Source organism: Populus euphratica, unplaced genomic scaffold, assembly GCF_000495115.2.
Source record: "Populus euphratica unplaced genomic scaffold, PopEup_1.0 scaffold3181.1, whole genome shotgun sequence".
Lineage (NCBI taxonomy): Eukaryota > Viridiplantae > Streptophyta > Magnoliopsida > Malpighiales > Salicaceae > Populus > Populus euphratica.
The window spans coordinates 1-2,612 of NW_011503044.1; positions in this window are offsets into that span (position 1 = coordinate 1).

Sequence of the window (2,612 nt, forward strand, 5' to 3'; positions counted from 1 at the left end):
AGGTTTGGGTGGTTGAACACTTGAAGGTATGGACTTAATTGATCGTGGTGGCAACTCATCAATTTGTTGTCTCCAATTACTTGACTTTGATTCTTCCTAAAAATAAACCATTTGCAAATCATCAGATTCATCAATCTCAACTTCATTGGAAGTGGTTGGAAATTGATCATGAATTAATTTTTCAGTAAAGTCCACTTCTTATAAATCATTATCATCTCTAGGTTGCTTGCAAATGTTGAAAATATTCATCTCCAATATCATGTTTCCAAATGATAGCTTCATCAGTCCATTCCTACAATTAATCAATGCATTAGAAGTTGCAAGAAACGGATGTCCTAAAATAACAGGAAATGAATTACATACTTCAATAGGTTGTGTGTCCAAGACAATAAAATCCACAGGATAAATAAATTTATCGACTTGTACTAGCACATCTTCAATTATTCCTCTAGGCACTTTTACAGACCTATTGGCAAGTAAAAGAGTTATATAGAAGTTGGTTTTAACTCACCTAGATTGAGACTCTAAAAAACTGAATATGGAAGTAAATTCACACAAACTCCAAGATCAAGGCTCTTTCAATTTTATGTTCTCCAATAAAGCAAGAAATTGTAGGACAACCAGGGTCTTTATATTTCAAAGCATTATTGTTCTGAAGAATGGCACTTACTTGTTCGGCTAAAAAGGCTTTCTTTTTCACATTCAGTTTCCTCTTCATAGTGCATAGATCTTTCAAAAATTTAGCATAGAAAGGAACCTGTTTAATAGCATCCAGCAAAGGTATATTGATTCTCTTACCTGTTTGAAAGTTTCAAAAATTTCAGAGTTGTGATTGACTTTTCTTTGTTTGGTCATGGCTTGAGGAAATAGAAGTACTAGCGGGGAATTAGTCGTTTCTTTGTAATTTTTAGATTCAACTCCTTCCTTACCCTCAGAGATTGACTTATCATCTTTCTCACAAGGTTCAAGAGTGGGTTTTTCAATAACCTTACCACTACGAAGAGTAGTGATTGATTTGACTTGATCCATGTGTTGGCTTCTGAAACTACTTGTATTTGCATTGTATTGCCCCTTGGGATGTTGTTGTGGTTGAGATGGAAACTTACCTGTCTCTTGGAAACTAAGAGCAAATGTCAATTTTGCAAGAGTATCTTTAAAATCTATCATGTTTTGAGTAAGTTGAGTATTGATTGTCTTTTGCTTTTCAATGAATGCATGCAATATTTCCTCAAGATTTCTTTAAGGAGGTGGAGCATAAGGAGGTGCATATCCATGATAATTTTGGAAATTATGGTGTGCTTGAAACGGTGGTTGTGAAGTTTGTACATTGTTATTATCACTCTTTCAGTTGAAATTTGGGTGATTTCTCCAATCAGGATTGTATGTTTGGGAGTATGGGTTATAGTTAGTCCTTTGAAAACTATTTAAAGCATGAGCTTGTTCATGGAGACATTCCTTAAAAGAAGGCAAGGTTGGACAATCATTGGTTGAGTGTTCATTTGTTTCACATATTTGACACACAATGTTTTTAACAAATTTTAATTACCCACTCTTTTTCAATTCTAGTGTCTCGACTTTTCTAGCTAAAGATGCAAACTTAGCTTGGAGGTCATGATCTTCCCTAAGGTTGTACATACCTCCACTAGATGTATGAGATTGAGTTTTACTCGGTGCCTCATAAGTACCCGCGGTGTCCCAATTTTGAGTTTTTTCAGCTAATAAGTTTAAGTACTTCATTGTTTCATCAGGGTCTTTATCTTCAAAAGTTTCATTGCACATCAATTCAACCATTTGTCTATCTCTAGGTGTTAACCCTTCATAAAAATGTGAAACCAATCTCCATGTTTCAAAACCATGATGAGGACAAGTATTAAGCAAGTCTAGATACCTATCCCAACATTGGTAAAATGTTTCTCCTAGTTTTTGAGTGAAAGTGGTGATTTGTCTTTTGAAAGAGTTTGTTCTCTGAGATGGGAAAAACTTCTTTAAAAACTGTTGTTGCATTTCATCCCAAGCACGAATGGATCCTGGTCTCAAATTTTATAGTCATGTTTTAGCTTTATCTTTTAATAAAAAAGGAAAAAGCTTTAATCTGATGGTGTTCATGCTATAATTTGAATCATTATATATGTTGCAAACCTCCTCAAATTCCCTTAAATGCAAGTATGGATTTTCCAAATCTAAGCCATGAAAAGAAGGTAAAAGTTGAATGATGTCTAGTTTAAAATTAAAATGAGATGCATTAGGAGGAAAGACAATGTATGATGGTGCACTTATTCTTGTGGGATTCATGTGATCTCTAAGTGTTCTAACACGGTTATTCTCATTATTCTCATTATGAAGTGATTGATTATCTTTTTTGGCCATATTTTCTGAAAATGATGAGGATACCCTATAAAGTCTACCACCACACTCTCATAATAATACTACTAGTAGTAGTAGTAGTAATAATAATAATAATACTAATAATAATAATAATAACAACAACAACAACAACAACAACAACAATAACAATAATAATAATAATACTAGTAGTAGTAGTAATACTAATACTAATAATAATAATAATAATAATAATAATAATAATAATAATAATAAAGAAAAAGAAGAAG